The sequence below is a fragment of the Ascaphus truei genome, chromosome 19, assembly GCF_040206685.1.
Source record: "Ascaphus truei isolate aAscTru1 chromosome 19, aAscTru1.hap1, whole genome shotgun sequence".
NCBI classification, from domain to species: domain Eukaryota; kingdom Metazoa; phylum Chordata; class Amphibia; order Anura; family Ascaphidae; genus Ascaphus; species Ascaphus truei.
The window spans coordinates 34,428,334-34,451,984 of record NC_134501.1 but is presented as its reverse complement, the minus strand read 5'-3'; the positions used below and the strand labels follow the sequence as shown (position 1 = coordinate 34,451,984).

The 23,651-nt window shown below is 42.1% G+C and overlaps 9 non-coding genes across 9 annotated transcripts; all 9 read right to left on the bottom strand.

Annotated features, from left to right (window-relative positions):
* Nucleotides 1–487: 487 nt before the first annotated feature.
* TRNAA-CGC (transfer RNA alanine (anticodon CGC)) lies at nucleotides 488–559 on the bottom strand. Its single transcript has one exon. It is a non-coding gene; the product is annotated as a tRNA-Ala (tRNA).
* Nucleotides 560–3,730: 3,171 nt separating this feature from the next.
* Nucleotides 3,731–3,802, bottom strand: TRNAA-CGC (transfer RNA alanine (anticodon CGC)). The gene has a single exon. It is a non-coding gene; the product is annotated as a tRNA-Ala (tRNA).
* A 1,253-nt stretch (nucleotides 3,803–5,055) lies between these two features.
* On the bottom strand, nucleotides 5,056–5,127 carry TRNAA-UGC (transfer RNA alanine (anticodon UGC)). Its single transcript has one exon. It is a non-coding gene; the product is annotated as a tRNA-Ala (tRNA).
* A 1,266-nt stretch (nucleotides 5,128–6,393) lies between these two features.
* Nucleotides 6,394–6,465, bottom strand: TRNAA-CGC (transfer RNA alanine (anticodon CGC)). The gene has a single exon. It is a non-coding gene; the product is annotated as a tRNA-Ala (tRNA).
* Nucleotides 6,466–7,716: 1,251 nt separating this feature from the next.
* Nucleotides 7,717–7,788, bottom strand: TRNAA-CGC (transfer RNA alanine (anticodon CGC)). Its single transcript has one exon. It is a non-coding gene; the product is annotated as a tRNA-Ala (tRNA).
* Nucleotides 7,789–9,042: 1,254 nt separating this feature from the next.
* TRNAA-UGC (transfer RNA alanine (anticodon UGC)) lies at nucleotides 9,043–9,114 on the bottom strand. The gene has a single exon. It is a non-coding gene; the product is annotated as a tRNA-Ala (tRNA).
* A 1,275-nt stretch (nucleotides 9,115–10,389) lies between these two features.
* Nucleotides 10,390–10,461, bottom strand: TRNAA-UGC (transfer RNA alanine (anticodon UGC)). Its single transcript has one exon. It is a non-coding gene; the product is annotated as a tRNA-Ala (tRNA).
* Nucleotides 10,462–11,727: 1,266 nt separating this feature from the next.
* Nucleotides 11,728–11,799, bottom strand: TRNAA-UGC (transfer RNA alanine (anticodon UGC)). Its single transcript has one exon. It is a non-coding gene; the product is annotated as a tRNA-Ala (tRNA).
* Nucleotides 11,800–13,073: 1,274 nt separating this feature from the next.
* TRNAA-CGC (transfer RNA alanine (anticodon CGC)) lies at nucleotides 13,074–13,145 on the bottom strand. Its single transcript has one exon. It is a non-coding gene; the product is annotated as a tRNA-Ala (tRNA).
* Between the last annotated feature and the right edge of the window lie 10,506 nt (nucleotides 13,146–23,651).

Below are 23,651 nucleotides of genomic sequence, written 5' to 3'. Positions count from 1 at the left end.
TGTTATCCACTTTAAATCAAAGTCTAAAAAGGGTATTTGTTGATTCTCAACTGTAAGTGTGAACCTAATAGTGTGATGCTTTATATTCAGTTGGTTGGTTCACAAAATCAAGGCAAATAAGTCCTTCTGTACATTGATCCTGATAAGATGACTAGTCATAGAAGACCCTATAACTATGAAAGTGTAGTTCCAGAGAGTCTGCTGAAGCTAACCTTTCAGACATTTTACAGTAGGGTTCAGACCAAAGCAAACAACTAGTTACTGTGCAATTGTACTTCTTTTCTAAGATATGTTTTTCTCAAATGAGTCACCATCTTGCCAACAAGTTGTGCTCTTCTCTTACACAAGCAAATATAACAGAAGCATGTTGTCTTTAGCAGTTACCGTACCCCTTAAACAGTTACTGGGACTGCTATGTAAATACAGTTAGAGGATGTGTTAGCATTGTAAATGTGTAATTTCAATGTTTTTGTAAGAAGAAAAAGAGTGGAGATGCTGGGGATTGAACCCAGGACCTCATACATGCGAAGCAAGCGCTCTACCACTGAGCTACATCCCCTTCTTTAGGTAAAATGTTTTGGTAAAACGTTTTGGTGGCAGCCCAAATAAGAGAGTTATACTATTTAGTCATTTTAAAAATAACATTTAATGACCTCCCTGTCTGGGAAATGAACCCCTGTTTTGTGTGTGATGGGTTGGAAATTATACTAGCAATGATTGGTTGGAAGAAATTTTGAAAAAGGTATGTCCAATGTCCAACAACACAGAATTTTCATAGCACAATCCTGGAGTACATCTCAGTGACAAGCATGCAAATAGGACATGACATCTAATTAAACAAAAATAGACGTGATGAATCCCGGAAAGTGTATAATGGTGAAACATTTAGTAGGTCCACGGAGACAATGAAAAAACCTCAAAATAAAACTGTGAGCAACTATAGTAACACAGAACATAACCAAACAAACCATATATATTTTTATAGAAAAAAGTGATGGGTTCTTAGAAATAATTTTGATCTTAGGATCGCTATTCAATTTCTTCCACTGTATTAATACACTGTCTAATCTTATTTGATGCGATAGAATAAGGGAAAATCAAGTGTATTAACCTTTTCTATAGTTGGTATAAAATGGTATCAAAATACTCTCTAGCAGCAATTGTACCAGCAATTTCTGTTAGATGTCTTCCAATATTCCTGGGTTCACTTGCAATCCTCTTTAATTGCAGACGATGACTCAAGGGGAAATTGTTCACCAATTCTGGAGAACTATTGAAGGTTGTTACAATCAGTAGCTTTTATGTATTTATCAGTTTGTACGGTGTTATCCACTTTAAATCAAAGTCTAAAAAGGGTATTTGTTGATTCTCAACTGTAAGTGTGAGCCTAATAGTGTGATGCTTTGTATTCAGTTGGTTGGTTCACAAAATCAAGGCAAATAAGTCATTCTGTACATTGATCCTGATAAGATGACTAGTCATAGAAGACCCTATAACTATGAAAGTGTAGTTCCAGAGAGTCTGCTGAAGCTAACCTTTCAGACATTTTACAGTAGGGTTCAGACCAAAGCAAACAACTAGTTACTGTGCAATTGTACTTCTTTTCTAAGATATGTTTTTTCTGAAATGAGTCACCATCTTGCCAACAAGTTGTGCTCTTCTCTTACACAAGCAAATATAACAGATACATGGTGTGTTCAGCAGTTACCATACCCCTTAAACAGTTACGGGGACTGCTATGTAAATACAGTTAGAGGATGTGTTAGCATTGTAAATGTGTAATTTCAATGTTTTTGTAAGAAGAAAAAGAGTGGAGATGCTGGGGATTGAACCCAGGACCTCACAAAGCATGCGCTCTACCACTGAGCTACATCCCCTTCTTTAGGTAAATTGTTTTGGTAAAACGTTTTGGTGGCAGCCCAAATAAGAGAGTTATACTATTTAGTCATTTTAAAAATAACATGTAATGACCTCCCTGTCTGGGAAATTAACCCCTGTTTTGTGTGTGATGGGTTGGAAATTATACTAGCAATGATTGGTTGGAAGAAATTTTGAAAAAGGTATGTCCAATGTCCAACAACACAGAATTTTCATAGCACAATCCTGGAGTACATCTCAGTGACAAGCATACAAATAGGACATGACATCTAATTAAACAAAAATAGACGTGATGAATCCCCGAAAGTGTATAATGGTGAAACATTTAGTAGGTCCACGGAGACAATGAAAAAACATCAAAATATAACTGTGAGCAACTATAGTGACAAAGTGAGAATATGACGTAAGGGGGGGGGGGGGGTCTGACATAACAGCACTGGTATCTATGCAACCATTTTAAGTCAGCATCCATCTTAGGTTTTGTCTGAGTGAACGGGTTATGAGATGGACGTTTTTGAATGAGGTTTTTGCTTTCAACTTTCAAGTGAGAATAAACCAAGCAGCTAACTGAAAAACCTTGAGCAAAGTGCCAATGTTATGAAAAAGGCCAGACTGATAGGGATGGTTTCCCATTCCGAAGGTGGGGGTTTTTGAGGTTCTGTATGTAGAGAAAAGGTCACCAGCTTAATAAAGTATTCTTGCTGAATCATCTCATTTAGACATCCCATAATGTCATTAACTCAATGTATTCGTGTGCATAATTTGTTTACCTTTTACGCTTACGTAGTGACGACACGCAACCTTGTAGAGGGGGCGTGGGTTTAGTATTTTGTGTATAAATATGCCCTGAATGCCACCATGTATTTGGGAGAGCTTTTGTTTTGAAGCTGTCTCCGTTGTGCACTTGACCAGAATAAATTCACGTGTTATTCTGTTTCAAAATAACCTCAGACTGTGTTTTTTATTTACGCTGTTCACAATAGTAGCACAGAACATAACCAAACAAACCATATATATTTTTATAGAAAAAAGTGATGGGTTCTTAGAAATAATTTTGAACTTAGGATCGCTATTCAATTTCTTCCACTGTATTAATACACTGTTTCTAATCTTATTTGATGCGATAGAATAAGGGAAAATCAAGTGTATTAACCTTTTCTATAGTTGGTATAAATTGGTATCAAAATACTCTCTAGCAGCAATTGTACCAGCAATTTCTGTTAGATGTCTTCCAATATTCCTGGGTTCACTTGCAATCCTCTTTAATTGCAGACGATGACTCAAGGGGAAATTGTTCACCAATTCTGGAGAACTATTGAAGGTTGTTACAATCAGTAGCTTTTATGTATTTATCAGTTTGTACGGTGTTATCCACTTTAAATCAAAGTCTAAAAAGGGTATTTGTTGATTCTCAACTGTAAGTGTGAACCTAATAGTGTGATGCTTTATATTCAGTTGGTTGGTTCACAAAATCAAGGCAAATAAGTCCTTCTGTACATTGATCCTGATAAGATGACTAGTCATAGAAGACCCTATAACTATGAAAGTGTAGTTCCAGAGAGTCTGCTGAAGCTAACCTTTCAGACATTTTACAGTAGGGTTCAGACCAAAGCAAACAACTAGTTACTGTGCAATTGTACTTCTTTTCTAAGATATGTTTTTCTCAAATGAGTCACCATCTTGCCAACAAGTTGTGCTCTTCTCTTACACAAGCAAATATAACAGAAGCATGTTGTCTTTAGCAGTTACCGTACCCCTTAAACAGTTACTGGGACTGCTATGTAAATACAGTTAGAGGATGTGTTAGCATTGTAAATGTGTAATTTCAATGTTTTTGTAAGAAGAAAAAGAGTAGAGATGCTGGGGATTGAACCCAGGACCTCATACATGCGAAGCAAGCGCTCTACCACTGAGCTACATCCCCTTCTTTAGGTAAATTTTTTGGTAAAACGTTTTGGTGGCAGCCCAAATAAGAGAGTTATACTATTTAGTCATTTTAAAAATAACATTTAATGACCTCCCTGTCTGGGAAATGAACCCCTGTTTTGTGTGTGATGGGTTGGAAATTATACTAGCAATGATTGGTTGGAAGAAATTTTGAAAAAGGTATGTCCAATGTCCAACAACACAGAATTTTCATAGCACAATCCTGGAGTACATCTCAGTGACAAGCATGCAAATAGGACATGACATCTAATTAAACAAAAATAGACGTGATGAATCCCGGAAAGTGTATAATGGTGAAACATTTAGTAGGTCCACGGAGACAATGAAAAAACCTCAAAATAAAACTGTGAGCAACTATAGTAACACAGAACATAACCAAACAAACCATATATATTTTTATAGAAAAAAGTGATGGGTTCTTAGAAATAATTTTGAACTTAGGATCGCTATTCAATTTCTTCCACTGTATTAATACACTGTTTCTAATCTTATTTGATGCGATAGAATAAGGGAAAATCAAGTGTATTAACCTTTTCTATAGTTGGTATAAAATGGTATCAAAATACTCTCTAGCAGCAATTGTACCAGCAATTTCTGTTAGATGTCTTCCAATATTCCTGGGTTCACTTGCAATCCTCTTTAATTGCAGACGATGACTCAAGGGGAAATTGTTCACCAATTCTGGAGAACTATTGAAGGTTGTTACAATCAGTAGCTTTTATGTATTTATCAGTTTGTACGGTGTTATCCACTTTAAATCAAAGTCTAAAAAGGGTATTTGTTGATTCTCAACTGTAAGTGTGAGCCTAATAGTGTGATGCTTTGTATTCAGTTGGTTGGTTCACAAAATCAAGGCAGATAAGTCATTCTGTACATTGATCCTGATAAGATGACTAGTCATAGAAGACCCTATAACTATGAAAGTGTAGTTCCAGAGAGTCTGCTGAAGCTAACCTTTCAGACATTTTACAGTAGGGTTCAGACCAAAGCAAACAACTAGTTACTGTGCAATTGTACTTCTTTTCTAAGATATGTTTTTTCTGAAATGAGTCACCATCTTGCCAACAAGTTGTGCTCTTCTCTTACACAAGCAAATATAACAGATACATGGTGTGTTCAGCAGTTACCGTACCCCTTAAACAGTTACGGGGACAGCTATGTAAATACAGTTAGAGGATGTGTTAGCATTGTAAATGTGTAATTTCAATGTTTTTGTAAGAAAAAAAAGAGTGGAGATGCTGGGGATTGAACCCAGGACCTCATACATGCAAAGCATGCGCTCTACCACTGAGCTACATCCCCTTCTTTAGGTAAAACGTTTTGGTAAAACGTTTTGGTAAAACGTTTTGGTGGCAGCCCAAATAAGAGAGTTATACTATTTAGTCATTTTAAAAATAACATTTAATGACCTCCCTGTCTGGGAAATGAACCCCTGTTTTGTGTGTGATGGGTTGGAAATTATACTAGCAATGATTGGTTGGAAGAAATTTTGAAAAAGGTATGTCCAATGTCCAACAACACAGAATTTGCATAGCACAATCCTGGAGTACATCTCAGTGACAAGCATACAAATAGGACATGACATCTAATTAAACAAAAATAGACGTGATGAATCCCCGAAAGTGTATAATGGTGAAACATTTAGTAGGTCCACGGAGACAATGAAAAAACATCAAAATATAACTGTGAGCAACTATAGTAACACAGAACATAACCAAACAAACCATATATATTTTTATAGAAAAAAGTGATGGGTTCTTAGAAATAATTTTGAACTTAGGATCGCTATTCAATTTCTTCCACTGTATTAATACACTGTTTCTAATCTTATTTGATGCGATAGAATAAGGGAAAATCAAGTGTATTAACCTTTTCTATAGTTGGTATAAAATGGTATCAAAATACTCTCTAGCAGCAATTGTACCAGCAATTTCTGTTAGATGTCTTCCAATATTCCTGGGTTCACTTGCAATCCTCTTTAATTGCAGACGATGACTCAAGGGGAAATTGTTCACCAATTCTGGAGAACTATTGAAGGTTGTTACAATCAGTAGCTTTTATGTATTTATCAGTTTGTACGGTGTTATCCACTTTAAATCAAAGTCTAAAAAGGGTATTTGTTGATTCTCAACTGTAAGTGTGAACCTAATAGTGTGATGCTTTATATTCAGTTGGTTGGTTCACAAAATCAAGGCAAATAAGTCCTTCTGTACATTGATCCTGATAAGATGACTAGTCATAGAAGACCCTATAACTATGAAAGTGTAGTTCCAGAGAGTCTGCTGAAGCTAACCTTTCAGACATTTTACAGTAGGGTTCAGACCAAAGCAAATAACTAGTTACTGTGCAATTGTACTTCTTTTCTAAGATATGTTTTTCTCAAATGAGTCACCATCTTGCCAACAAGTTGTGCTCTTCTCTTACACAAGCAAATATAACAGAAGCATGTTGTCTTTAGCAGTTACCGTACCCCTTAAACAGTTACTGGGACTGCTATGTAAATACAGTTAGAGGATGTGTTAGCATTGTAAATGTGTAATTTCAATGTTTTTGTAAGAAGAAAAAGAGTGGAGATGCTGGGGATTGAACCCAGGACCTCATACATGCGAAGCAAGCGCTCTACCACTGAGCTACATCCCCTTCTTTAGGTAAAATGTTTTGGTAAAACGTTTTGGTGGCAGCCCAAATAAGAGAGTTATACTATTTAGTCATTTTAAAAAAAACATTTAATGACCTCCCTATCTGGGAAATGAACCCCTGTTTTGTGTGTGATGGGTTGGAAATTATACTAGCAATGATTGGTTGGAAGAAATTTTGAAAAAGGTATGTCCAATGTCCAACAACACAGAATTTTCATAGCACAATCCTGGAGTACATCTCAGTGACAAGCATGCAAATAGGACATGACATCTAATTAAACAAAAATAGACGTGATGAATCCCGGAAAGTGTATAATAGTGAAACATTTAGTAGGTCCACGGAGACAATGAAAAAACCTCAAAATAAAACTGTGAGCAACTATAGTAACACAGAACATAACCAAACAAACCATATATATTTTTATAGAAAAAAGTGATGGGTTCTTAGAAATAATTTTGAACTTAGGATCGCTATTCAATTTCTTCCACTGTATTAATACACTGTCTAATCTTATTTGATGCGATAGAATAAGGGAAAATCAAGTGTATTAACCTTTTCTATAGTTGGTATAAAATGGTATCAAAATACTCTCTAGCAGCAATTGTACCAGCAATTTCTGTTAGATGTCTTCCAATATTCCTGGGTTCACTTGCAATCCTCTTTAATTGCAGACGATGACTCAAGGGGAAATTGTTCACCAATTCTGGAGAACTATTGAAGGTTGTTACAATCAGTAGCTTTTATGTATTTATCAGTTTGTACGGTGTTATCCACTTTAAATCAAAGTCTAAAAAGGGTATTTGTTGATTCTCAACTGTAAGTGTGAACCTAATAGTGTGATGCTTTATATTCAGTTGGTTGGTTCACAAAATCAAGGCAAATAAGTCCTTCTGTACATTGATCCTGATAAGATGACTAGTCATAGAAGACCCTATAACTATGAAAGTGTAGTTCCAGAGAGTCTGCTGAAGCTAACCTTTCAGACATTTTACAGTAGGGTTCAGACCAAAGCAAATAACTAGTTACTGTGCAATTGTACTTCTTTTCTAAGATATGTTTTTCTCAAATGAGTCACCATCTTGCCAACAAGTTGTGCTCTTCTCTTACACAAGCAAATATAACAGAAGCATGTTGTCTTTAGCAGTTACCGTACCCCTTAAACAGTTACTGGGACTGCTATGTAAATACAGTTAGAGGATGTGTTAGCATTGTAAATGTGTAATTTCAATGTTTTTGTAAGAAGAAAAAGAGTGGAGATGCTGGGGATTGAACCCAGGACCTCATACATGCGAAGCAAGCGCTCTACCACTGAGCTACATCCCCTTCTTTAGGTAAAATGTTTTGGTAAAACGTTTTGGTGGCAGCCCAAATAAGAGAGTTATACTATTTAGTCATTTAAAAAAAAACATTTAATGACCTCCCTATCTGGGAAATGAACCCCTGTTTTGTGTGTGATGGGTTGGAAATTATACTAGCAATGATTGGTTGGAAGAAATTTTGAAAAAGGTATGTCCAATGTCCAACAACACAGAATTTTCATAGCACAATCCTGGAGTACATCTCAGTGACAAGCATGCAAATAGGACATGACATCTAATTAAACAAAAATAGACGTGATGAATCCCGGAAAGTGTATAATGGTGAAACATTTAGTAGGTCCACGGAGACAATGAAAAAACCTCAAAATAAAACTGTGAGCAACTATAGTAACACAGAACATAACCAAACAAACCATATATATTTTTATAGAAAAAAGTGATGGGTTCTTAGAAATAATTTTGAACTTAGGATCGCTATTCAATTTCTTCCACTGTATTAATACACTGTTTCTAATCTTATTTGATGCGATAGAATAAGGGAAAATCAAGTGTATTAACCTTTTCTATAGTTGGTATAAAATGGTATCAAAATACTCTCTAGCAGCAATTGTACCAGCAATTTCTGTTAGATGTCTTCCAATATTCCTGGGTTCACTTGCAATCCTCTTTAATTGCAGACGATGACTCAAGGGGAAATTGTTCACCAATTCTGGAGAACTATTGAAGGTTGTTACAATCAGTAGCTTTTATGTATTTATCAGTTTGTACGGTGTTATCCACTTTAAATCAAAGTCTAAAAAGGGTATTTGTTGATTCTCAACTGTAAGTGTGAGCCTAATAGTGTGATGCTTTGTATTCAGTTGGTTGGTTCACAAAATCAAGGCAGATAAGTCATTCTGTACATTGATCCTGATAAGATGACTAGTCATAGAAGACCCTATAACTATGAAAGTGTAGTTCCAGAGAGTCTGCTGAAGCTAACCTTTCAGACATTTTACAGTAGGGTTCAGACCAAAGCAAACAACTAGTTACTGTGCAATTGTACTTCTTTTCTAAGATATGTTTTTTCTGAAATGAGTCACCATCTTGCCAACAAGTTGTGCTCTTCTCTTACACAAGCAAATATAACAGATACATGGTGTGTTCAGCAGTTACCGTACCCCTTAAACAGTTACTGGGACTGCTATGTAAATACAGTTAGAGGATGTGTTAGCATTGTAAATGTGTAATTTCAATGTTTTCGTAAGAAGAAAAAGAGTGGAGATGCTGGGGATTGAACCCAGGACCTCATACATGCAAAGCAAGCGCTCTACCACTGAGCTACACCCCCTTCTTTAGGTAAATTGTTTTGGTAAAGCGTTTTGGTGGCAGCCCAAATAACGTTTTGGTGGCAGCCCAAATAAGAGAGTTATACTATTTAGTCATTTTAAAAATAACATTTAATGACCTCCCTATCTGGGAAATGAACCCCTGTTTTGTGTGTGATGGGTTGGAAATTATACTAGCAATGATTGGTTGGAAGAAATTTTGAAAAAGGTATGTCCAATGTCCAACAACACAGAATTTTCATAGCACAATCCTGGAGTACATCTCAGTGACAAGCATGCAAATAGGACATGACATCTAATTAAACAAAAATAGACGTGATGAATCCCGGAAAGTGTATAATGGTGAAACATTTAGTAGGTCCACGGAGACAATGAAAAAACCTCAAAATAAAACTGTGAGCAACTATAGTAACACAGAACACAACCAAACAAACCATATATATTTTTATAGAAAAAAGTGATGGGTTCTTAGAAATAATTTTGAACTTAGGATCGCTATTCAATTTCTTCCACTGTATTAATACACTGTCTAATCTTATTTGATGCGATAGAATAAGGGAAAATCAAGTGTATTAACCTTTTCTATAGTTGGTATAAAATGGTATCAAAATACTCTCTAGCAGCAATTGTACCAGCAATTTCTGTTAGATGTCTTCCAATATTCCTGGGTTCACTTGCAATCCTCTTTAATTGCAGACGATGACTCAAGGGGAAATTGTTCACCAATTCTGGAGAACTATTGAAGGTTGTTACAATCAGTAGCTTTTATGTATTTATCAGTTTGTACGGTGTTATCCACTTTAAATCAAAGTCTAAAAAGGGTATTTGTTGATTCTCAACTGTAAGTGTGAGCCTAATAGTGTGATGCTTTGTATTCAGTTGGTTGGTTCACAAAATCAAGGCAGATAAGTCATTCTGTACATTGATCCTGATAAGATGACTAGTCATAGAAGACCCTATAACTATGAAAGTGTAGTTCCAGAGAGTCTGCTGAAGCTAACCTTTCAGACATTTTACAGTAGGGTTCAGACCAAAGCAAACAACTAGTTACTGTGCAATTGTACTTCTTTTCTAAGATATGTTTTTTCTGAAATGAGTCACCATCTTGCCAACAAGTTGTGCTCTTCTCTTACACAAGCAAATATAACAGATACATGGTGTGTTCAGCAGTTACCGTACCCCTTAAACAGTTACGGGGACAGCTATGTAAATACAGTTAGAGGATGTGTTAGCATTGTAAATGTGTAATTTCAATGTTTTTGTAAGAAAAAAAAGAGTGGAGATGCTGGGGATTGAACCCAGGACCTCATACATGCAAAGCATGCGCTCTACCACTGAGCTACATCCCCTTCTTTAGGTAAAACGTTTTGGTAAAACGTTTTGGTAAAACGTTTTGGTGGCAGCCCAAATAAGAGAGTTATACTATTTAGTCATTTTAAAAATAACATTTAATGACCTCCCTGTCTGGGAAATGAACCCCTGTTTTGTGTGTGATGGGTTGGAAATTATACTAGCAATGATTGGTTGGAAGAAATTTTGAAAAAGGTATGTCCAATGTCCAACAACACAGAATTTGCATAGCACAATCCTGGAGTATATCTCAGTGACAAGCATACAAATAGGACATGACATCTAATTAAACAAAAATAGACGTGATGAATCCCCGAAAGTGTATAATGGTGAAACATTTAGTAGGTCCACGGAGACAATGAAAAAACATCAAAATATAACTGTGAGCAACTATAGTAACACAGAACATAACCAAACAAACCATATATATTTTTATAGAAAAAAGTGATGGGTTCTTAGAAATAATTTTGAATTTAGGATCGCTATTCAATTTCATCCACTGTATTAATACACTGTTTCTAATCTTATTTGATGCGATAGAATAAGGGAAAATCAAGTGTATTAACCTTTTCTATAGTTGGTATAAAATGGTATCAAAATACTCTCTAGCAGCAATTGTACCAGCAATTTCTGTTAGATGTCTTCCAATATTCCTGGGTTCACTTGCAATCCTCTTTAATTGCAGACGATGACTCAAGGGGAAATTGTTCACCAATTCTGGAGAACTATTGAAGGTTGTTACAATCAGTAGCTTTTATGTATTTATCAGTTTGTACGGTGTTATCCACTTTAAATCAAAGTCTAAAAAGGGTATTTGTTGATTCTCAACTGTAAGTGTGAACCTAATAGTGTGATGCTTTATATTCAGTTGGTTGGTTCACAAAATCAAGGCAAATAAGTCCTTCTGTACATTGATCCTGATAAGATGACTAGTCATAGAAGACCCTATAACTATGAAAGTGTAGTTCCAGAGAGTCTGCTGAAGCTAACCTTTCAGACATTTTACAGTAGGGTTCAGACCAAAGCAAACAACTAGTTACTGTGCAATTGTACTTCTTTTCTAAGATATGTTTTTCTCAAATGAGTCACCATCTTGCCAACAAGTTGTGCTCTTCTCTTACACAAGCAAATATAACAGAAGCATGTTGTCTTTAGCAGTTACCGTACCCCTTAAACAGTTACTGGGACTGCTATGTAAATACAGTTAGAGGATGTGTTAGCATTGTAAATGTGTAATTTCAATGTTTTTGTAAGAAGAAAAAGAGTGGAGATGCTGGGGATTGAACCCAGGACCTCATACATGCAAAGCAAGCGCTCTACCACTGAGCTACATCCCCTTCTTTAGGTAAATTGTTTTGGTAAAACGTTTTGGTGGCAGCCCAAATAACGTTTTGGTGGCAGCCCAAATAAGAGAGTTATTCTATTTAGTCATTTTAAAAATAACATTTAATGACCTCCCTATCTGGGAAATGAACCCCTGTTTTGTGTGTGATGGGTTGGAAATTATACTAGCAATGATTGGTTGGAAGAAATTTTGAAAAAGTTATGTCCAATGTCCAACAACACAGAATTTTCATAGCACAATCCTGGAGTACATCTCAGTGACAAGCATGCAAATAGGACATGACATCTAATTAAACAAAAATAGACGTGATGAATCCCGGAAAGTGTATAATGGTGAAACATTTAGTAGGTCCACGGAGACAATGAAAAAACCTCAAAATAAAACTGTGAGCAACTATAGTAACACAGAACATAACCAAACAAACCATATATATTTTTATAGAAAAAAGTGATGGGTTCTTAGAAATAATTTTGAACTTAGGATCGCTATTCAATTTCTTCCACTGTATTAATACACTGTCTAATCTTATTTGATGCGATAGAATAAGGGAAAATCAAGTGTATTAACCTTTTCTATAGTTGGTATAAAATGGTATCAAAATACTCTCTAGCAGCAATTGTACCAGCAATTTCTGTTAGATGTCTTCCAATATTCCTGGGTTCACTTGCAATCCTCTTTAATTGCAGACGATGACTCAAGGGGAAATTGTTCACCAATTCTGGAGAACTATTGAAGGTTGTTACAATCAGTAGATTTTATGTATTTATCAGTTTGTACGGTGTTATCCAATTTAAATCAAAGTCTAAAAAGGGTATTTGTTGATTCTCAACTGTAAGTGTGAACCTTATAGTGTGATGCTTTGTATTCAGTTGGTTGGTTCACAAAATCAAGGCAAATAAGTCCTTCTGTACATTGATCCTGATAAGATGACTAGTCATAGAAGACCCTATAACTATGAAAAGGTAGTTCCAGAGAGTCTGCTGAAGCTAACCTTTCAGACATTTTACAGTAGGGTTCAGACCAAAGCAAACAACTAGTTATTTTGCAATTGTACTTCTTTTCTAAGATACGTTTTTCTCAAATGAGTCACCATCTTGCCAACAAGTTGTGCTCTTCTCTTACACAAGCAAATATAACAGATACATGGTGTGTTCAGCAGTTACCATACCCCGTAAACAGTTACGGGGACTGCTATGTAAATACAGTTAGAGGATGTGTTAGCATTGTAAATGTGTAATTTCAATGTTTTTGTAAGAAGAAAAAGAGTGGAGATGCTGGGGATTGAACCCAGGACCTCATACATGCGAAGCATGCGCTCTACCACTGAGCTACATCCCCTTCTTTAGGTAAAATGTTTTGGTAAAACGTTTTGGTGGCAGCTCAAATAAGAGAGTTATACTATTTAATCATTTTAAAAATAACATTTAATGACCTCCCTGTCTGGGAAACGAACCCCTGTTTTGTGTGTAATGGGTTGGAAATGATACTAGCAATGATTGGTTGGAAGAAATTTTGAAAAAGGTATGTCCAATGTCCAACAACACAGAACTTTCATAGCACCATCCTGGAGTACATCTCAGTGACAAGCAGACAAATAGGACATGACATCTAATTAAACAAAAATAGATGTGATGAATCCCCAAAAGTGTACAATGGTGAAACATTTAGTAGGTCCAGGGAGACAATCAAAAACATTAAAATATAACTGTGAGCAACTATAGTAACACAGAACATATCCAAATAAACCATATATATGTAGCCCCCTGTAAACAGAACGGGCTACTTATCTTTCTTCTACTGGAGTAAACCCTGGTAAGGGCAGGCGCCAGTAGTGACCATGGGTTTTCCCCCCTCACCAAGCCCCGCCTCTGTGGTGGAGGCAGGCTCCTGAGCTCTGTGCAGGATAGACAGAGGGGAGGTCCTGCTGACATCATAGGGGGTGGGGCCTAGTCTATTTAGTGGGCTGTCCTGTGTGTGTGTGTGTCAGTCAGTTCTGCCTGGAGTTGAGTCAGTTCTGCATGGAGTTGAGTCTTGTCTGTCAGGCCTGTGAGAGTTTGGAGTCTCTGGAGAGCAGTGTGTCTGCTGAACCAGAGAAAGGAGAGATGACCCTGTGACAGATGCGCGGGTAGCTGGTCAGTCTGGGAGCATCAGATGGGAGCTGAGGAGAGTGTCCGGTCTGAAGTGTTGTAGGACTGAGAGGAGATAAGGACAGACCTATATAGAGGTGGACCAATGCCCTCACCCTGCTCAGGGGGTGAGGGGAAGGAGATCTATCCTCACCCACAGGGCCTACCCTGGTGGAGGTGGAGGCAGGGGTATTGAGGCCCCATCCAGACCATCCTGTCTGGAGACATTACTGGAGGGAAGGAGAGGAGGAATACCAATACATTTGAAAGCCTGCTGCACAGGACTTGCTGCTGTATCTGAACTGCTTCTACTATGTGCTGCTGCTGTGATAAGAGACAATAAAGAGACATTGCGGTTTTACATCCGACTGTGTGTGTGTTCTGGAGCATTCACCCTGGGACCAGGGTTATTTCTCTATAAGGGTCCTACCCCACATTCTGGGAAGTTATAGAGGATGGAGGCGCTGCACCGTTGCTAAGGAAAAGATGGAGGCATATACCCCAGAAGCCTGGTCCTGTATCCCCGACATCACCGCGGGAGACTCAGGCCCTCCTGTTACCGGCAGGTATGCACCACTAACATACATGTAGCCAGCCCTCATTACACCCTAGATATGGCATCTGTGTCTGGGGGGGGGGAGAACATGGGTTTTATTTGGAGGCGCTGCTGAGATCCCAAACAGGACAGGCTTTCAGTGAAGCAGAACGGGAGGAGTGAAGTGCACTTTCCGTGCAAGTGCTGGAGAAAGTAGGGCATGTCATACCAGGGTTAGTCAGGGGAGCGTGGACTCCTGCACAGTACACCCTGGGTGCCCTAAGAGGGTGTCGTAAGATGGGTGCCAAGCTATAGCTGTTCTAGTCCCTCGAGGCAGGTAGTGTGAGGCAACTGGGGGGGTTAGCCTGTTAACTTGTCCAGGGACCATGGCCCAGGGCCCACACTATGAGTGGCCAAAAGTAGGGACGCCCGTACTTAGGGAGATGCCCGGTACACTAGCTAGCACCCACATAAAATGCACCACAGAGTACTTGCAGGAACAGTCACCGAGTACAGTGCATAGAGAAGGAGTTCTGCCTAGCCTGGGGTATGCCATACATCATATCAGTGGGCAACAGTCAGAATAGCATCAGAAAGCATGCAGAGAGTGTTCAGTGAGCAAGTGAAGGTCAGTCAGTGTCTAGGAACGAGTTTTGCACTAGACACTGAGAATAGTGCATAAATACAATTGGTGGGCTCATCAAAGATGGCGGCCGTCACTACATGTGCTCCGCGGAGCAAGAAAGAATCCAAAATGGCGACAAATGCGCCATCCACGGCCCAGCAGTTAGCAGCCAAACTAAAATGGCGATTCCCGCCAGTCCTGGAGCGCGCACGTGAATCGTGCAAAGAGACTGTGCGAGGATTGTGGCAGGAGATGTGCAGGGGTTTGGCACCAAACCCAGATCCCCTGCAAGAGGAGCGGCGCGAAAGCCGAAAGCCCACCCACCTGTGCTGTGACTGGCCAACAAACCAGGCCACGTCACACTGAAAGAAGGAGTGCCCCGCCTCTTGTTTCCACCAGAGGGAGGGGGCACAAGGAGAGCCAATCAGGAGAGCCTTCCCCAGCGAAGGGAGGGACAGGAAGTTAGAGCGAGGAGCTTCATTTCTGTCTAACATTAACAGAGAGCAGAGCTGAACAATTGAACTGTTCCACCCCTGAGCTAAATATGGCCGAACTGAGCACCACGATTTACCAGCTACCAGGAGGCTTACTGGTAGTGGAGGTTGAGGGCCACGAATACCTCCGGTGCCTGTGCGTCCACTGCGGGATACCCGGAGCGGTCCCCAGCACTAAGGCACGATGCCCTCAATGCAGCACGTACTACCTGTGGCCTAACGAGCCATGGCCTCTGATCGAGACCCCGCGGGGTGCCTCTCCGGGAACACTAACGGAGGTGGCGGAGACGAAAGACAAGGCTGCCCTAGTTCCCCGCTTCACCCATGCGGTAAGAACCAAGGCACAGCAAGCTACAGAGCCGAGAGAACCAGCGGCGGAGGAGAGCACGACCGCAGTGGAGGTACCGGAGCGAGCTCGTTTCATGCCACTACCCACTGGCGATATCGCCCAAGAACCCGGTGATCCCTTGCGGAGGATCCGATCGTAATATCGTCGGAGGAAGACGTTGGCGTCCCATCGGTGGCGATGCACCTAGCAGCGAACCACCCCAGCTGTAACAAAGATGGCGGTCCACTTACCAGAGAGGGGCAGATGAGTCCGGACACTTTCCGACGGCGAGCGCTGGTGCGGCCTGAGGCCCGTAGCAGTCCCACGGCCGTGGTGACTCCCAGTGCGGCGGAGATGGCGTCCGGGACGACTCCGGAGGACCCCGAGTACATCAGCCTGCAGCAGAGCGGTAAGGAGACTCCACCACCCCCTTACTACCGCTAGGCGAAGACGGCACCTGCAGAGGACGAGAAGGAGAGGCTTGCGGCCTACTTACCCATCCGCGGACCGGATGATCCACCACCGCCCCTTCCAGTTTTCGACGCACTTCCGGTGCGTGACCACGGAGCGGGTGGAGATTCTGCGGGCACCGGCGATGACATCATTTCCGGGTCCGACTGAAAGAGAGGCCCGAGAGCACTGTTCTCCCCACGGATAGCAGCCATGACAGCTGCAATGGCCACACTAAAAAGCCAAGGCCCATCCAGAGGAGCACGAAGCACGCAGAGAGAGCAACCAAGAAAGCGCCCACTGGTCGCAGTATTACCCGCTTACTGTACACTAACTTGAACATTGCCCCAGCCCCAACCCCTAGCTCCATCGCCCCGGCCACTGCTCCTGCCCCGTCACGAGTGTTGTCACCGGGACCTAGCGGGGATAAATTGAGCAAGTACCCTAAATATTCCAGAGATGTGCGGGATTGGGAATTGAGCGATGAGGGTCTGATGGGGAAATACCATATGCTAATGTAATACGTGTGCCTAACCCTGTGCCTTTTTCTCCTGCAGCTAGAGGGAGGCCCAGAGGGTCTCACACTACAGCAGAGGCTGGGCCTGTGAGTGAAGTGGTTCACAAGATGAACCCTACAAGGTATTTCAACGCCAAAGGGAGGATAGATTGCTCGCGCTCTACAGAGGCAGGGACGTCCGGTGTCTCATCCCAAGCAGAGTCCGAGATAGAGACCACTAGCCCCTTATCAGAGTACGAGCACCGTGACAAGTGGTGGGCCCCCTTATTTACTGCGTACCACGCAGGTATGGACCGCACCAGGTTCTTACTCATCCGTAACAACATAGTTGATCATTGGTGGGCGGAAGGTGCCTATACTCCCCAGGAGGTGGCGGACGAAGTAGAACACAGGTACCGGGAGATAGAGCAGAAGATCAAGGGCCCCAGTATTTTGTATGATGATATTGCCCCTACAGAACCAGAGTTCTGGGTACTGCTAAGCAGGGCGGGTCGCCATAAGAAACTCACGAAGTTGAGCAGAGCAGACAGAGCCATAGTGGCTAGGTAAAGGCAGTCCCATGGGTATGAATACCCTTATGTGCCTGAACCTATTATGAGAGAAATTGAGGAGAATAGGGACACTTGGCTCCGAGAAGCCATGCAAGAATACTTAAGAACCAAGTTTGGTAAGGCGGGTTACCATAATGAGGACAAGATTAGTGAGGTGGTCCGCATCTAGAGTATAGGACGGTGCATATACATGCACAGTGTGATCTATCGGCCAGAGTCTGGGTCGGTACAGTCGTTTGACGTGACCATAACTGATCATAATGGAAAAAAAGTGCGGAAGCCTAACCCAAAGCATTATTCCTAGTTGGTTCTACCCGTTGGGAGTACCCGGCTACTGTTACTGTTACGCCACCTGGTGGTTGGCTCAAGAGATAACCTGTCTTGCACTGTGTTTGTTTTCCCAGGTTTGTCTACGCAGGATGGTTCTGCTAAAAGTAAGTCCAAGTGGGGACCATTGGATTCCACCAGAGGGAGAGTGTAGCCCCCTGTAAACAGAACGGGCTACTTATCCTTCTACTACTGGAGTAAGCCCTCGTAAGGGCAGGCGCCAGTAGTGACCATAGGTTTTCCCCCCTCACCAAGCCCCGCCTCTGTGGTGGAGGCAGGCCCCTGAGCTCTGTGCAGGCTAGACAGAGGGGAGGTCCTGCTGACATCATAGGGGGCGGGGCTGAGTCTATTTAGTGGGCTGTCCTGTGTGTGTGTGTCAGTCAGTTCTGCCTGGAGTTGAGTCAGTTCTGCATGGAGTTGAGTCTTGTCTGTCAGGCCTGTGAGAGTTTGGAGTCTCTGGAGAGCAGTGTGTCTGCTGAACCAGAGAAAGGAGAGATGACCCTGTGACAGCTGCGCGGGTAGCTGGTCAGTCTGGGAGCATCAGATGGGAGCTGAGGAGAGTGTGCGGTCTGAAGTGTTGTAGGACCGAGAGGAGATAAGGACAGACCTATATAGAGGTGGACCAATGCCCTCACCCTGCTAAGGTGGTGAGGGGAAGGAGATCTAGCCTCACCCACAGGGCCTACCCTGGTGGAGGTGGAGGCAGAGGTATTGAGGCCCCATCCAGACCATCCTGTCTGGAGACATTACTGGAGGGAAGGAGAGGAGGAATACCAATACATTTGAAAGCCTGTTGCACAGGACTTGCTGCTGTATCTGAACTGCTGCTACTGTGTGCTGCTGCTGGGATCAGAGACAATAAAGAGACATTGCGGTTTTACCTCAGACTGTGTGTGTGTTCTGGAGCATTCACCCTGGGACCAGGGTCATTCCTCTATAAGGGCCCTACCCCACATTCTGGGAAGTTATAGAGGATGGAGGCGCTGCACCGTTGCTAAGGAAAAGATGGAGGCATATACCCCAGAAGCCTGGTCCTGTATCCCCGACATCACCGCGGGAGACTCATTCCCCCCTGTTACCGGCAGGTATGCACCACCAACATACACGTAGCCAGCCCTCACTACACCCTAGATATGGCATCTGTGTCTGTGAGGGGGGGGGACATGGGTTACATATATTTTTATAGAAAAAAAGTGATGGGTCCAAAAAATTATTTTGAACTTAGGATCGCTATTCAATGTCTTCCACTGTATTAATACACTGTTTCTAATCTTATTTGCTGCGATAGAATAAGGGGATATCAGTGTATTAACCTTTTCTATAGTTGGTATAAAATGTTATCAAAATACCCTCTAGCAGCAATTGTACCAGCCATTTCTGTTAGATGTCTTCCAATATTCCTGGGTTCACTTGCAATCCTATTTAATTGCAGACGATGACTCAAGGGGAAATTGTTCACCAATTCTGGAGAACTATTGAAGGTTGTTACAATCAGTAGCTTTTATGTATTTATCAGTTTGTACGGTGTTATCCCCTTTAAACACGAAGTCTAAAAAGTGTATTTGTTGATTCTCAACTGTAAGTGTGAACCTAATAGTGTGATGCTTTGTATTCAGTTGGTTGCTTCACATAATCAAGGCAAATAAGTCCTTCTGTACATTGATCCTGATAAGATGACTAGTCATAGAAGACCCTATAACTATGAAAGTGTAGTTCCAGAGAGTCTGCTGAAGCTAACCTTTCAGACATTTTACAGTAGGGTTCAGACCAAAGCAAACAACTAGTTACTGTGCAATTTTACTTCTTTTCTAAGATATGTTTTTTCTGAAATGAGTCACCATCTTGCCAACAAGTTGTGCTCTTCTCTTACACAAGCAAATATAACAGATACATGGTGTGTTCAGCAGTTACCGTACCCCTTAAACAGTTACGGGGACTGCTATGTAAATACAGTTAGAGGATGTGTTAGCATTGTAAATGTGTAATTTCAATGTTTTTGTAAGAAGAAAAAGAGTGGAGATGCTGGGGATTGAACCCAGGACCTCATGCAGTGGGAGTGGGGGAGGGTGAGAGCAGACAAGATATCATTTGAAACTTTCTATACTGTACATTTTATACTTTATACACACGTAGACAGCCTTATATTAGTTTGTGATCTTTAGCGATGAGGAACATAGGGTACCCCTTATCCTTTTATATCAGCTTCATTTTAATCAGGATTGATTCTTTATCAGCGGGGTGGGGGCAGGGGGGAGGGGCAGGGGGGAGGGGATGAGAAAGCAGCGGTTCGGTTCTATCCATAGTGTATCGCAAGGCTATATACTGTAGTCCTGGCAGGCAAGGTATCATTTAGAACTTTGCATAACGTAAATTGTATACTTTATACACATATGGGCTACTTTGTGTTTAACCGTGCGATCCTTAGCTAAGAGGTAGATTGATTACATCTTATCCTGTTATATATGTTTCTGTATAGCAGGGAGGGAGGGGGGATAGGGGTGGGAGGAGTAGGTGGGGTGGGGGGATAGGGAGGGAAGGAGGAAGGGGGTGAAAGGAGAAAGGAGTGGAAGCAGCATCGCTTCAGCCGCAACACCTATAAACCCGGTGACGATACAGTGATAACAGATAAAGTATCCTTTACAGCTTTCTATCCTCACATTGGGTTTTGCAGTATATACATCGTCAGGAGGGGGGAGGGAGAGAGGGGGGAGGGGGGAGAAGGTGGAAATGGGGGGAAAGGGGGAGAGGTAAGGAGGGTAGGGAAGGCCAGGGGGGGAAGGATGGAGGATGATACGGGTAGCTGATTGGGGGGGGGGGGAACCCTGGGAAGGGGGGGAAGGAGGAGGGAGGGTGGAGGGAGAAGGAGGAGGGGGGAGGCGGGATAGGGAAGAGAGGTTAGGTAAGCTTTGTTTGACTGGTAGAGATTGATATTGAGAGAAAATAGAGGGGTGCAAGAGTGGTTCTGGAAACCTCAGGAGCTGGAACGCCGCTCCGGATCGACGACTCCCGCCGTCTGCAAGTACTTTTCATCTCCTCCGCATACCGGGAGAGGGTAGTTGTCTCGTTCCTCCTCTCCTCCACCTGAAGGGTGCTGCGGTAGTGTCTTCAATTGTATAGACCAGTCTTTCCCTGACTGCGACTTTGATTCCACACCGATTGGTGCATCCAGGTTTCCCACCTCTGTCTCTAGGTAAATCACATCCAGCTGTTGGCAACCGGAGATGGAACTCTTTGGGGTTCTTCAGCCTTGCCAAGCGCTCCGATGCCCCTGGACGGCCTGTGGAGCCGAGGGTCCTCTGCTCATCATGTTTCTTCTCTCTCATCCGGGGCTGGCAAGCCTAGCGACTTAAGGAATAGGGGTATTTCCTCTGTTGTTGAGATTGATTTGTATTTCCCGTTGATCTGGGCCATGAGTTTGAAGGGGAGCCCCCATCTGTAACGGATCTTGTGTTCAGTTAGCATTTGGGTGAGTGGCCTCATTTCACGTCTCTTTGTGATGGTCACTCTGGACAAGTCACTGAACATTTCTGAGATTTCATTTTGGAAATTAATATTTCCCTTTTCCCTGCTCGCGAACATGATTCCTTCCTTTGTGGTGTATGAATGGAACCGTATGATCACGTCTCTGCGCCTCTTGGGATCCTGGGACCTGGGGCCCAGCACTCTATGGTCTCTATCTATTTCTGGGGTATGCCTGTACAGGTGCAGCCACGAGTATTAGAACTCTTGCCTTGGAGATTCTGGGGCAGTCTCACAGTAATTGCCTCAACATTTCTGTGAGATTCTTAATGGCCCATCGGATTAACACAGCAGGGGGCCCTGCAGTCCCATTCAGTTTGATTCAGTTTGTGTGTTAATCCGATGGGCCATTAAGAATCTCACAGAAATGTTGAGGCAATTACTGTGAGACTGACCCAGAATCTCCCAGAATTTACCAGGTACACGTGTTCTAATACTCATGGCTGCATCTGTATATATAAATTATGAGTATAATGATATTTATAATAACCATACTGTGAATATAATACATTTAGTTAACCTATATAATGAAACATCAGTGTTGCATCAAGTACACGTATGCATGTAATGTATGTATGCAGTTGATACATAGCAACTTAATTTTGTGGCGCCGTGCTGTCCGGATACGGAATACAGCGAGGGTCACAGGAAGCCAAGTCCCCACGGGATAATGGCACAAACTGACAAACCACAGATCCTCGTGGTAGCGTTGTCAGGTGATAGCGTGGTAACGCAAACGTATTAACCCCAACGCGTTTCGTACTTGGCGGCATTCATCAGATGTACTTGGGGGAGGATTTGCATGTACATTTTCCTTTTTCTATTTAGTGTTTGTCTTTTGTGTGCTGTGATTAAACTCATTATTTCAAATGAACCATTGTCTAATATTTTTATTCTAGCGCCGCTGAATCCCAATTTTACGATGTTCGTCTGTCATTTTAACATGGACCCGTATAAATAATAAAATGTATGCCTGCCACATTAGGCTTGTTATATAGTGCACGCTGGTGCACGTGGTATGTGCGTTTAGTTCATATAGCACAAATGGTGGCGCGCGTGGCTAGGGGGCGTGACTCTGTCGTCACAGCATCAGGCCGCGCTGTGATTGGCTCGCAGCGCGAAAATACAAATTTCTTGTATTTTCCCAGATCTGCCGTGCCAACGCTCACGGCCGCGCGCGCTCATGTCTGAAGTTTAGCAACTGTAGGCTCATACCCTGCAATTATCATTGACGCACACGCGCATGGTAGCGCACCCGCGCGCACTATATTACAGCCCTTACACAGCTTTTAAAGCAAAGCCTGGCTTAAACTGAAGTGAACCCATATTAGGGATAACAGCGCCCTCTTCTGATAAATGTGATGAAATGACCAGCCTGCAGTACTCAGATAATTCACTGATCGGAAGAACAGCTATTCTAAGCGAATGGTATTGGTCTCCCTCAATAATGACAAAAGTTTTGAATTGCAGTTTTTGGGTCTCAGTCCCATAGTCCCGTCTCCTTTAGGTTAATTATTACAAATTCACTGTAGGTTATTCAGGGACCGAGATTATGGTTCTTCATAGATAAAATAATGCAGACCCTATGAAACCTTCTAGGTTTCTTCTTCAAGTGTAGTGTGCTGGGTTTGTCAGAGGATGTGGAGACGAATGTATGTGGAACCCGGCACTTTTAGCTCTCAGGCATAACTTGCTGAGGCGGGGGCCTGAGTCCCTAATGATACTTAGCTGACCACACGTGGCCTACGGTCAGATGGTGAGAAAATACAGACACGGTATACAGGTGATACAACGGTGTTACTGTACTCCTACTGGCATGGACAAAAATACTGATTTAGCCACTCTACTGGCATGGACAACCTGTGATCCTCAGCAGAGGATCACTGCATACTGCATATAACACAATCGCCAGTAATGCTACGCGGGTATAACAGTGTCAGCAGTAAGTGAGACACCCAATCCTGGGTATACTGTCTTTGTGATGGTGCCAGCAGATGGTGGGAGCTCGCTGTGCAGGCCTGTACTTTGAAAAGGAGGCTTTGGAACCACTGTGCTTTGTAGCCATTGAGGGTCCCCTCCAACGCTGCTCGAGCTGTCGATCACACCCTGACTGTAACCCGCTACTCCTGCTCCCATGTGCACTCATGCGCACACTGCAATCCTTGCACGATGATAGCACTCAGGTCCTTGCAGATCCCACCAATCATGGCGGTCCCTTTGGAAATGCTCCTCTCCCGCTTAGTCCCACTTCTTCCACAGCCGTTGTCTTTGGCTGCTATCATGTCCATTAACAGCCACATGTCCAGAGCACATTGGAGAGGTACCTGCCAGGGGGCAGCGCGAGGGTGCGCATCTCATCACACAGGGGGTTA